The sequence below is a fragment of the Hesperophylax consimilis genome, chromosome 13 (assembly GCF_061612785.1).
Source record: "Hesperophylax consimilis isolate HC1 chromosome 13, BYU_Hcon_1.0, whole genome shotgun sequence".
NCBI lineage: Eukaryota > Metazoa > Arthropoda > Insecta > Trichoptera > Limnephilidae > Hesperophylax > Hesperophylax consimilis.
Genome location: NC_142848.1, coordinates 23,684,542 through 23,691,001, shown reverse-complemented (window position 1 = coordinate 23,691,001; position 6,460 = coordinate 23,684,542).

The window sequence follows — 6,460 nt, the reverse complement described above, 5'->3', positions numbered from 1 at the left end:
TGTTCGTATTTTTTTATGTAATTTGCCAAATTACTCACAAATTACATACTTCCCTTAAAAACTTAGGGCCAGTTGTCTCACAGGATTTCAACAATTCATCAAATTTCAAAGTTAATTTTCAAGTTCTGTGAGACTTCAAAATATTGTTATTGTATCATTATGGGCCAGTTGTTTCACAGAACTTAAATAATAACAGAACTTGAGAATTAACTTTGAAATTTGGTAAATTGTTCTGTGAATCAACTGGCCCTTAAAGTTCTAAGCTTTTAAAAAAAAAATATATTTTGAAGATAATCACTATTTCACCAGACGCGGTGAAAAATGAATTTTATGAAATACCTAAATTATAATTAAAAATTATAAAAAACACATCGGGTTCTGATATCAACACGCTACGGGTATAAAAAAATATCTGTTGTTTCTGCTATCGTGGTACGAGAACACGCCGTCAGATGGAATGCAGGAAAACACTTCTTCTTCTTGACATATAAATTTATTAAATCACAATATAATTGCAGAGGATCTTATTTTCCTCTGCTCAAACTTAAACTGAAAGAAATAAAGGTATAGTTTTCTCTGTTCTTCAGTTTTCCCTAGGTTCACATAAACCTAGTAATTATCTCACAACTGACTGCGTAGGTACGCATGTATCTACCAGTTATTTCAACACTAGCTCCTGCGTAGGTACGCCTGTACCTACCAGTTATTTCAACACTAGCTCCTGCGTAGGTACGCCTGTACCTACCAGTTATAGCAACACTGGCTCCTGCGTAGGTACGCCTGTACCTACCAGTTATATGAATACTGTCTCCTGCGTAGGTACGCCTGTACCTACCAGTTATATGAATACTGTCTCCTGCGTAGGTACGCCTGTACCTACCAGTTATAGCAACACTGTTCTTTTTCTGGGAGGTATCTGTATTTAAACTAAATTCTGAAGGACATTTTACCAAAATAAAGATATTCCACCCGCTCGTTGGCAAACAACATTCTTAACACAAAATAAAATGCACTTAACTATTCTTAATGATACAGACGTGATTTAAACAATACAAATATTTTAAAGGAATTATTTTAAGGGAGATTAAAATTTTATTTGGGGCTTTTATTACTATGGGACAGGGGTGGGAAAGGTATTGGAAAATATTTTTAGGCATAATGGTTTAACTAGGGTCATCATAAAATAGAGAGCGAACAGCTCTATTTGAAAGCTGCCGCTGCTTGAAGTAAAATGTCACGAATTCTTAAATCATAAATGATACAAACAAGACAATATGTTTATAAAAATACCAGGCCAAAGAATTGTTTTATTGTAGGGTCGAATCTGCAAATGTGGGAAACTGCACTAACTTTGAAAATACGAACTGTGTGAACTGGCCTGAAGGCTAAATTTTATTGAGCAATATATAATAGTCGCATTCTGGAAGATACATCTGTGTTTCTATAAATGCTACTTAACTCAGATGTTGACTATTTGTGCTCTATTTTAAAGTTTTATTAAATATTAGGAGATGGGAAGTAAGTGGCTATTGAAATGTGACTACTAAACATAACAATGCAATGTTTCGATTCTCAATTGTCTTTCACCTTAAAATATGAAATAACACACTTGTACCTGCCTAAAATAAATCAATTTTATTTGTGCCCGCCAGCTATCGAACCCGTGACTTTTGAATCCAAAGCCGTCAGATATACATTATAAGTGAACTTGAAGTGAAATGACACTAAACAGCGCTATATAAATGCCATGTTATTATTATTTTATTATTAAAATAAATATTTGCAGTCGGTCGAAGGCAAAACAAATCATCACAGGTAAACGAATCATTTTATACATAAATCACATCAAGAAAAACTAAGACAAAAGTAGTACGTAAACTCTGCCGTCATAAGCAAAAGGCAGCTGGAAATTTTCGATTGTCACATTGGGCTTATCAACCTGTTATAATAAAAGTACATCAGAATGTGACCATTGAAAATTTGCAGCTGCCTCTTTGTTTATGACGACAGAACTACAAATGTAACAAAATACAAAGTAAGCGCTAATATTGTACCGGACCGCAGACAGTACCAAAATAATAATTGAAATTAATAATTATCTGTTATCACTCATTTTAGAAAAAAATTAAAACTATTTTTTTTGCAGAATCTCATACAAGTTAGGAGGCTGCTTTGAATGAGTGTCCCGGCCTTGTGATCTAGGAGGTTTTGATTTAACCGTAGTCATTTAATTTCGGTTATTTTTCTTGGTCCCCTATGCTCTTATACATCCTGTTTAACTGTTTAGAGATAAGAACAATTGATCCACATCAACACGTCGTCGCTATAGTTCGAATTTGTCCAACAGACCACTTTTGGCGAAATTGAGTTAAGTATGCAGTTGTTCTCAGAAAGCATTTATTTATAAGATCCAATTCAAAAAAAATAAAAATATGGTTTTAATGTGTTTTCAAAACGCAGTTTGTCTCAAGTCCACCAAAATTAAACAATATTCCGAGCGTGTCTATCCAACATCCACACGTTGGCCAAAAGGACCCTTCATTTTTAAACCGGCCGTTATGTTACATTTCATATATCGTTATTGTAAAATATCGTACTAACTAACTGACTAACCATTCCCCGCAAGGGTAGGTAGAGAGGACGGACCGCCAACAAAACTCGGTCGGCACACACTCCTTGCCCCATTCACATACATACTCTTCTATTATTCTGACTCTTGACATGGCCTGACTCGAGTATCTGATTCACTTGATCGTGTCTTCCTCGGGCGTTCCCGGCTTCTGCTTCCATTCGTATTTGCATCATATATCATCTCCTTTCTTCGCTCATTCGCTATACGTGCCCAAACCATGTATGCGTCCCTTTATTCATCACTCTTTGCACTTTCGTACTAAAAATTGAAATGGCAAAATGTTGTAGCTGTTTTAATTGCGCAGTCAATTGATTAATTGAAATAAATCACAAACAGTGAGGCATGTTACTGAGAGTAAGAAAAATTAGACTGATTAGATTTAAAATGAGATCCCTGAGGCGTATGTACGATAAAATGATGTGACGAAGGAACTGTCCGATGGGAGAGAGAAACTTTCCGATGGGACAGAGGAACTTTTCGATGGGACAGAAGAACTGTACGATGGGACAGTGGAACGTCTGATGGGACAGAGGAACATTCCGATGGGACAGAAGAACTGTCCGATGACAGAGGAACATTCCGATGGGACAGAAGAACTGTCCGATGGGACAGAGGAACATTCCGATGGGACAGAGGAAATGTCCGATGGTACAGAGGAACTGTTCTATGGGACAGAGGAACTTTCTGATGGGACAGAGGAACTTTCCGATGGGACATAGGACCAGTCCAATGGGACAGAGGAACTTTCCAGTGGGACAGAGGAACTTTCTGACTGAAAAGAGGAACTTACCGATGGGACAGAGGAACTTTCCGATGAGACAGAGGAACTTTCCGATGGGACATAGGACCTGTCCGTTGGGATAGAGGAACTGTCTGATGTAGGAATCTACATTTGAACATATATTAATTTAACCGGAGAGTATTACACCCGTCCACTGGCAGTTCATCAAGACTTCTAAAAGGAATGTATTGCCGATGATGAAAAATATAAGAAAAAGGTTGCTTGAGTAGTTGGGCACGTGCAGTGTCAGGGGAATGTATGACGCAAAAATGAACACTTAGTGTCGATCACGTTAAAAGTTGCAATAATGAAAGAGTATCTGAGATGATGTTCGAATATGGTGGAGCAAGGATTGGGGGCCAAAACACAGTTGCTTGGCGATCCATCCACTATGCCTACTCCTGAGTAGCAACGGCCGGCGTGATGGTTCATTTTTCATTATTATAGTTAGGGAATCTTAGTCTTCGTATTATAAGTAATTTAATGGCCAATATCATGCACATAAAAGAACTGTAAAGGTATATTATAAGCAATGATTTTTTTAGTATAAATATGATTTAAATTTAATTTAATTAAAATTTAAACGCAACAGAATAATTTTGCAATTATTGAATTTCAATTTCAATTTTGCAATTACTGAAAAGTTGTGTTTATGTTTGTTACAGAGTTGACAAAGTAAACAGGATTTGGATCTTTGATATAGCAGCAGACGAAGCTGTTGTTTGTTTAAATGATACAATAAATAATTCTTTATGAGAGATTGTACTTGTTTAAAACAAGACAGTTTTCATCAAAAACTTAATAGAATGACAATGAAAGGTTTTTCTCATTTTGTACATTTAATACCTAACATTTCTCATGGGTTCGTTTGTTTCTTACATGTTCGTTTTTTTGTTCAAGAATTATGATTTAGAAAAATAAGTATTTATCGCAGAGCTAATGGAATGTCAATAAAAACGTTACAAAACTTAAAAACAAACGCAAACATGTGCAAACGTAAACGTACATTTAATGTTTATGTTTTTAATTTTGTTTATTTACCTACATCTATTTCCAATCCCTTCATTCAGCCACTTTTGTGACCCATGCCCAACTGAATGTTAATACACAATCCCAAACACTGGAACACTTGTAACGGAGCTAAATGTGGTTAGAAGGTTTGATGACCTCTTTTTACAAGGTAGTCTTTATTGTGTAATAGATATAAATCCTGTGTAAGTCCTGTATAAATATAAATCCTGTATAAATCCATGTGTTCCAATGTCAAATCATTTTTAAAAAGGACTCCTTTTCTAAAAACCTTGTAGGTATCTATTGTGTTTCGAGATCCTTTGAATTATCTTACTATTTTTAAAGCTCCGATTTAAATTTATATGCCATAATTTGATCAAAATAATAAAATTTTGAAAATTTGTGTTGCGCCGTTTAAGTGTAAAATCACCTTTAAGGCGTTTTACAATAATAATGAATACACAGGCTTAAGTTAGATCTAGTTAGCGATCGATGACCTACTTGATACACTGATTGCATTCACTGGCACTGGGCTGCTGCTCGTCAATCAACAATAACAAATCAATGAATCGCCCGATAAATGCAATGCCGCCTGATATATTATTTTCTGGACGTCTGAAAAGGTAAGTTTTCTACTATGATTTTACGACGTTATTATTGGATAAATATTTCTCTTACCATTTGATTCCCAATCAAGAAATTAATCTTTTATAAATGTCACAATAATTATTTTAAGAATCACATCCGAATTTTTTCGGTCTCACCTCCAAAATATAACTAATCAGTTAATATTTTTGAACGCAAATCATGTAAGTATCATCGTTTAATGACCGAATTATTTTGAGTGTATTTAATAATAATATTATTTTGAAATGCTTTCCGATCTTCCTGTAATACTAAACACGTTGGGTAAAGCAGAAGTCACGCAAGGGTGCGCGCTTTTGTCCAACATCCAGTCTCTTTATCCAATATCCAACTTTAACACACAAAGTTTCGTCACTTTGTCCTACATCCAAAATAAAAACTAGTTTTCTCCGTAATTTTAAACATTTGGAACAAATTTTACTTAAAAATAATAATTTTTATCACTTCAAATCATTTTAGTAAGTTTACAGGGGAGCTAATTTCATTTTAAATGCGTTTTTCGTGAAAAAAACTTTGAAAGTCTATTTCTCCCAATTTACGTTTTCGTCTGTTGGATAAAAACGAACTAGAGCGACGACGTGTTGAAACGGTTTTAATTTTAATCCAATAAATAAGAAAACAACTGGCCTAATCAGTCAATTATCCGACGACTTTGAAGTTGTGTTTCATAGCAAATCCTTCCCCGAGGTAACTATTAAGGGCCCGTAGTAAACGTTCAAAGATGGTTTGAAAGGAAGATATGTGAATACAAACGTTACAGGGACGCGCTAATATAAAAAAAACGATAATAATAAAGCGAAAATTGTGAAGATATTTACTTAACACAACTCACGACTTGAAATAGAGCAAAAATCTCTCCACAAATGCATTAGTTACATTTATACTGTTAATTTTTTCATATCTATAACATATTAAATAACCCAACAAAACGTGTTTTTAATAATTTTCAGAGCTTACTTTGCAATTTTTTTCATATATTTAAAGATTGAGCATAAGAAATGTACAGATATTATCTTTAAAAAAAATTTTTTTTTTCGAACTTAAAAACTCAAAGAGTTACAGTCGATGTCACTGGCGTAGGTGTCCAGTAAAATATTTTAATTAAAAATACTCAACTCGTTTGTGTGTAACTGCGGAAATCCAGAAATGTTGTGTCATTTTTTAAATTTTTGTTTTAAGTTCAGCACGTGATATAATCAGAAAATCATTTTAATTGTCTAGTAAGTCTCTTATAAGTATCAAAATTGGAATTATAATATCGTACGATACTTATTTCCGTCGTGATTATGTCTGTAAATCCGGTTCAATAAATTCTAGATCTAGAAATTGCATTTGCTTCTCAATATTATCAAAATTGGAACTGATTGTAGTAACAACAATTAAGACAAGCG